The 6232-nt window shown below is 46.6% G+C and overlaps 1 pseudogene across 1 annotated transcript; it reads left to right on the forward strand.

Annotated features, from left to right (window-relative positions):
- Positions 1-52: 52 nt before the first annotated feature.
- Positions 53-4329, forward strand: LOC147917121 (large ribosomal subunit protein eL32-like; annotated as a pseudogene). Its single transcript, XR_015552285.1, has 3 exons — positions 53-153; positions 774-954; positions 4150-4329. The product of XR_015552285.1 is annotated as a large ribosomal subunit protein eL32-like (transcript).
- The last annotated feature ends 1903 nt before the right edge of the window (positions 4330-6232 follow it).

Below are 6232 nucleotides of genomic sequence, written 5' to 3' on the forward strand. Positions count from 1 at the left end.
AGGCCTCCTTCCAGGGCTCTAATTGGACACAGTCTCTGCCTCTTTCTTGAAGGCGTCATGGCTGCCCTCAGACCCCTCGTGAAGCCCAAGATCGTCAAAAAGAGGACCAAGAAGTTCATTCGGCACCAGTCAGACCGATATGTCAAAATTAAGGTATATGGCCCTGGGATGGAAGTGTGTGTTGGGGTGAAGAAGGGGTTCTTCAATAGGCTGTTGGGTTTGTGACGTCTAGTGGGAAGATGACTGTTGGCAGATGAACCGGGCTGGTGCTGGAAGAGCACTGGGTAGAAACCCGGGTCTCCCTGAGTGTGCATTCCTGCCACTCTGTCTTTTGATGTGTAAACTCAAATGACCAGGGACACTTGGCTGTTTTGAGGTGTTGAGAGGCTTGCACTTGTATCATATTTCAGGTGGCCTTGTGACAGTATGAGAGGTAGATAATCCTTATTTCATAGATGAGCAGACTTAGGTCTTGAGTGCAGTGTCAAAGCCCACGCTCTTCATCTCACTGTATACACAGTCCCCTCACGTCGCATTGGTATGTAGTCTGCTTTTCCTTTGCTTAGGAGGAGTGGATGGGGGTCTATATTCCTGGTGGTCAGATGTAGGAGCCTCATCTTTTTCCACCAAAAAAATATAAAGAAGTAGTGAAACTCTGTTACCCAAGGACAGCTATTGTTTGCCATGTTTCATTTTCATTTGGTCCCGTTTTTCCTCCAAAGGGAAGAGTTGGCAGTCCACGCAGACCCTGACCCTCCTGTGTTTTCTTTCAGCGTAACTGGCGGAAACCCAGAGGCATTGACAATAGGGTCTTAGAAGATTCAAGGGCCAGATCTTGATGCCCAACATTGGTTATGGGAGCAACAAGAAAACAAAGCACATGCTGCCCAGTGGCTTCCGGAAGTTCCTAGTCCACAACATCAAGGAGCTTGAAGTGCTGCTGATGTGCAACAAGTGAGTTGGGTCCCACTGGGTTCAGGTGTCAGAAGTCTACATCTCTGTGAGCAGTTTTGGCAGGGGTTCTAGACCTTTTAGAATGCACTTAGAGGAGTTGCATATTGTCTGAGCTTCGAGAATGCTTGTTGGGCACTTGAAAATGCTTCTTTTGCTGGAGGGGGCGGAGCCAGACAACTTGTCCTGAGAAGCGTAGACATCCAAGACCTGGAAAGAGAAGGACTTTGCTTAACGCTACGAACACAGCAGTGTCGTGCTGGCAGTCATTTCGAGAGCTTGCTTTATTTATGCGGGAGGCAGCGGGGAGAACAAACATCGCCCCAGAGCTAAGGGGCACTCCATGCTGGAGCCACAGGTGTCTTCAGAATGCTGCAGATTGAATAGACGAGTTGCTGCCTGATGTAGGGCTCAGTGTGATCTGAGGCGGAGGAGAGGAGGACTTTGTTTGCAGGCAGAGAGGACGGCCTACACAAAGTTGTAGAGATGCAAGAGTGTTCACTGTTATTGCAAGTGTTTTGAGAAAGTTAGACACTTGGTGAGCTGTGTGTGTGAGACTTTTTAGGTCTGCTTACGCCAAAAGTGGAGCAGTAGGATGAGAAAAAGATTTCTCAAGGGAAGAGATTTAGACACCTTGACTCTAGATTGGAGGAATGGTATTTTTGGTTCAGCAGAGGACAGTTTATTTTCTTCCCTTCCTGTGAAACAGAAGCTAAAAACCTGGATTGTCCTAAATCAGAAAGGATGTGGAGAGAGGGTGACTTACTGGTAACATCTGAGTGTGTGCATGTTTACAGAGACCTTTTATCTATAGTGATTGTAGACACAAGTAATAAAAATGAGCGAAACCATTATTCTCACTCTTATAATTTTATTTATTTATTTTTCCCCCAAAGCCCCAGTAGATAGTTGTATGTCATAGCTGCACATCCTTCTAGTTGCTGTCGTGGGGCCTTGACCTCAGCATGGCCGGAGAAGCGGTGCGTCGGTGCACGCCTGGGATCCGAACCCGGGCCGCCAGCAGCGGAGCGCACGCACTTAACCGCTAAGCCACAGGGCTGGCCCTATTCTCACTCTTGGTTGAGTTTCTAGGTTGGAAGTTTAACCAGGTGTTGAAATGCTGGAAATTTGCTTTAGAAAAGAGTAGCATAGAGATTAATGGTGGTTGCCCAAACAGCAAGAAGCAGGTTGATAGAGAATTATGACAGAAAGATGCAATTTAATGCCTGTCGTGTAGCAAGATGATTACGGTGCAGATGTTGCTGGTTGCCATAAAGATACTCTTTTTTAGTAGCAGCAGCTTGGCAGTTTGTATCTGCCAAGAGCCATAGAAATACTCTGAATCTATGATCTTTAATCCACAAGTTCCATTTTGTGGCATTTATCCTTAAATGATTGAAAAGCAGGGGAACTTTATAAGCTGATCATTGTAGCAGTAACTGAACAATTGAAAATATTGGTGAATGGTGGGAGTACAAGCACTGAGTGGAGTGTTATGCATTCATTAAAAATAATTGTTGGGAGAGGCCGGCCCGGTGGTGCAAGCGGTTCAGTGCGCGTGCTCCGCTGCGGTGGCCCGGGGTTCGCTGGTTTGGATCCTGGGCGTGCACCCATGCACTGCTTGGCAAGCCATGCTGTGGCAGCGTCCCATATAAAGTGGAGGAAGATGAGGCACGGATGTTAGCCCAGGGCCAGTCTTCCTCAGCAGAAAAAAAGGAGGATTGGCAGATGTTAGCACAGGGCTGATCTTCCTCACAAAAAAATAAAAATAAAAATAATTGTTCGGGCCAGCCCGGTGGCACAAGCGATTAAGTGCGCATGCTCCGCTTCGGCGGCCCAGGGTTTGCAGGTTCGGGTCCTGGGCGCACTCTGACGCACTGCTTGTCAAGTCATGCTGCAGCGGCGTCCCATATAAAGTAGAGGAAGATGGGCACGGATGTTAGCTCAGGGCAGATCTTCCTCAGCCAAAAGAGGAGGATTGGCAACGGATGTTAGCTCAGGGCTGATCTTCCTCACAAAAAAAAAAATAATAATAATAATTGTCATGTATGGAAAATGCCCAACAGGGTATTTAAAATGATATGTATTTAAGTATTAAGTATTTAAAATGGTATGTGCAGTGTGATCGTGATTATTAAATACACCTATGGACAAGGACCTGAGGAGTTTTTGAAAAGTGTAATACCACTTAAATCTTGAAAACAAAGATTTTGGGAAAATTTTAAAATATAGCTACTTTGAGCTTGAATGGACTTCATGTACAACAAGAAAATTCTTTGTCTGGATTTGCTTGTCTCGCTGTTAAGATGTTTTCCCAGAGAGCTCTTGAAAAGAACTGTGTATATGCCCACTGCCTCATTTAATCACTCCTTACAGTCTTCTCTTTGCTGAAATTCTTCCAGGGGTAGAGTGTCTTTTCTTAATCCACTGTTGGTGGCTTCGTAAATTCTGCTTCCTGAAATGTGCTCATTAGGCCACTTTGTTATCAAACTGGGGCACGTGTAGCTGTGAGTAATGCATGAGTTAGAACAGTATCTGGCACACGGGTACTCATGACATGTTAGGTGTTGTCACTCGCTGGGTAACTTTAGGCAATGTTACTTCTCAACTTGAACTTTGTCGCAGCAGTCAAACAAGTAAAATGTTTATGGTCTGAGCCAGGGAGCCCTTGGCTCAATCAAATGCTTGGGTTCGGCTCTTGACTACGTTGCAGAGAGTTCCAAAACTTTTCATGGGCAAGTCCAAGCTCCTGAGACTGCCCTGAGCTGGGCAAATTGGCCTGAAGGACTGAGGGCGGGAGAACCTTTGAACCTGGAGCTGGGCTGAGCTCTCCTGACCCTGTCTCTTACTTAATGTGTGACTTGGGAATTCACTTCCACCTTTGTGGGCCTTGGTTTCCTTGTCTGTAAAATGGAGGCAATACCTGGATTACAAGGCTGCTACGAGGATTAGATGAGGAGGACAATGAGAGTGCTTTTTGTCACTACCAGGGAACACCTCGAGAGTCTTACTGCTAGTACCATGGAATTAGGGGAGTGGTGATTTGGGGCGTGCAGGTCTCGTTCAGCAGCCATTTACCAGCACCCTCTTTGCTCAGTACTGTGGCTCTGGAGGTGAAGGGACCAAAGCCATTGCGTTCCCAGTGTTGTGTATTCCCAGGCTGGCTTGCTCCTTACCCACTCACCGATTCTCTTCCAGATCTTACTGTGCTGAGATTGCTCACAACGTCTCCTCCAAGAACCGCAAAGCCATTGTGGAAAGAGCAGCCCAGCTGGCCATCAGAGTCACCAATCCCAATGCCAGGCTGCGCAGCGAAGAAAATGAATAGACAGCTCGCGTGCACATTGTATTTGTGTTAATAAAACCATAAAACTGCCATCTGGCATTCCCCCCTTTGTTTTACTGTTCAGTTTCTTACTTTGACAGCTTGTCACAGGGACTGTTCTTTTGCCTGTTGATGCTCTGTGGAATCTTCCATTTGGAAGGAGTTGGTAAAGGATACTCGGTCCTTCACAGGGCACAGACCTCAGGTGTCCAGACCAGCCTTGGTTGGCTCCAGTTGGGGCTGGGGAAGAGTGGGGGAGACTTGGCCCTCAGACCAAGGTAGTTTCTGAGACCTTTGATTAAAGGACCTTGCAGCTCGGAGCAAGTAGTCACTCTTAGCCTCAGTTTGTAAAGCTGGGTCACAGTTACCCTCTGCGGTTCTTGTGAAGATTGAGAACATGTGCATGAAAGGATCCAGATGAATTTTTTCTTACTCCCTTAAATGCTTATTTGGTGCCAGAATAGCACCCTATAGCTTCTATCCAAAAATATACAACAGGATGACACACAAATCCCTCCACTACGTAATAGCAGCCTTAAAAGTGTCTTCCAGTCTCCCTCCTGTGACCCGCCCCAGCCTGCTGCTTCAGGCAGAATTGAACGTTTTCTGAAGGTGTGAGATCCTTAACTGATGGTAACGGACCTCTTGATTGATACTCAGGACTTAACAATCAAGCTCACTTATCAACTACAGCCCTAAACCTTAGGCAACAATAGCTAGAATTTAGCTGGTTTAATGATAAGGTTATGATACTGCTTTTCCAAGAAATGGTATTAAGTGGCACTGTAGGTCACATGGGTATAGCATGTGGTACTCTAGTATAAGACCGATGCTTATCGGGTGTCTTCGTTTTCACCATCCTGGTCAACTGAGCAGAAATACTACACTGATCGTTTTCTTGGTGTGCTAGGCATGATGGGACATAAGTCCCTTAGTTCAGTAGACACGTCTTACAGGTTGACGACCACCTGTTCAAAACCTAGTCGGAAATAGTTGTTGAGTAAATTGTCGGTCATTTTCGTGATTTCTGTAAATTGACTTGGGAGGTAGACAGATAGTGGTCTACTGAGGAGAGGAATTGTGCAGAGAAAACTGACAATTTAGGATCTCTCCTTTATTAGCCTGGGATAACAGAAAATTCTCTGGCCTGTTGCTTAATAGCTCTGTGTCCTCGATACTAAAAACTAGAAACAACATGTTCAAAACCTTCCTCAGAAGGACACAAACCAACTGGTGGTGTGCCTAGGTGGGGTGACGTGAAAGGTGGTTGTACTTTTCTTTGTGCTCTCCTCTTGGCTGGTTTGCTACATGAGAGTTTTGAAATTAGGAAAAAAAAACACATTAGATCTAATTCCCTACTGCACCCACCTCCCCCTGCGAAAAACCCCGTACTTCCGATTCATCACTGTCAATTAGAAATAAAGCATTTTGAATTCTAAAATGTGAATCTCAGAATTATCTGCGTTTTTAAGGTGCCCAGCCAAAGCACTAATTTTTGGCACATCAGATCAAGTGAAGTGAAGAAATTGGAGTGGTGTGAGTGATAAATCTGGGATACTAGTGGGAAGGAAGGCCAACACACTCCCTCCCAGCCTTCTGCAGCTGTGAGCGTGGGAGTATCTCTAAATACTACCTAGGACATTGTGAGGCAGGCCCTCCCCAGTTTGAAGGGACCAGGCCATTGTCAAGACACACCCATCTTCCAGGGAGTCATGGAAACGTCCGTGTGGTGTTTGAATGACTGTCCTGAGTTAAAGGGCTCAACTGCTGGTAGCCTTGCAGCTCCGGAGCTGGGGGCCTGAGTTGGGGTCCCTGGAGAAGGCACTGTAAGCCCCGACCAGAAGCAAGAGTGCCCCCAGTGAGATGAAAGGGCAAAAGTAGAGGCCTGTGGCCTGCGGTGGTGGGAGGGTGAGGCCTCAGACTTGGGCAGGCCCCCTTCTCTTAAGTAAGGGCCCA

Source organism: Ceratotherium simum, chromosome 5 (assembly GCF_057802395.1).
Source record: "Ceratotherium simum simum isolate JZ-2026a chromosome 5, ASM5780239v1, whole genome shotgun sequence".
NCBI lineage: Eukaryota > Metazoa > Chordata > Mammalia > Perissodactyla > Rhinocerotidae > Ceratotherium > Ceratotherium simum.